Source organism: Penaeus monodon, chromosome 23 (assembly GCF_015228065.2).
Source record: "Penaeus monodon isolate SGIC_2016 chromosome 23, NSTDA_Pmon_1, whole genome shotgun sequence".
NCBI lineage: Eukaryota > Metazoa > Arthropoda > Malacostraca > Decapoda > Penaeidae > Penaeus > Penaeus monodon.
Window position 1 is genome coordinate 23,206,144 of NC_051408.1, and position 245 is coordinate 23,206,388.

Consider the following 245-nt stretch of genomic DNA (forward strand, 5'->3'; position numbering starts at 1 on the left):
ACCCCGTTGTCTCTCTCTGCCCTCACTATCATCCTTAAGTCCTTGCAAGGTCATCCCTCTCATCCATCCCCTGCCTTTCTTGATGGGTGTCTCAGAACATCACCCCGTCATTTCATGTGCTACACACACGCCCTACCGTAGACCAATTACAACCTTCCACCTTGTTCAAGCACTCTCATGTCTAGTATCAACATACACTCCCAATGCACTTTTGACAAGATATCCTTTTGTCCTGTCCTTAATAT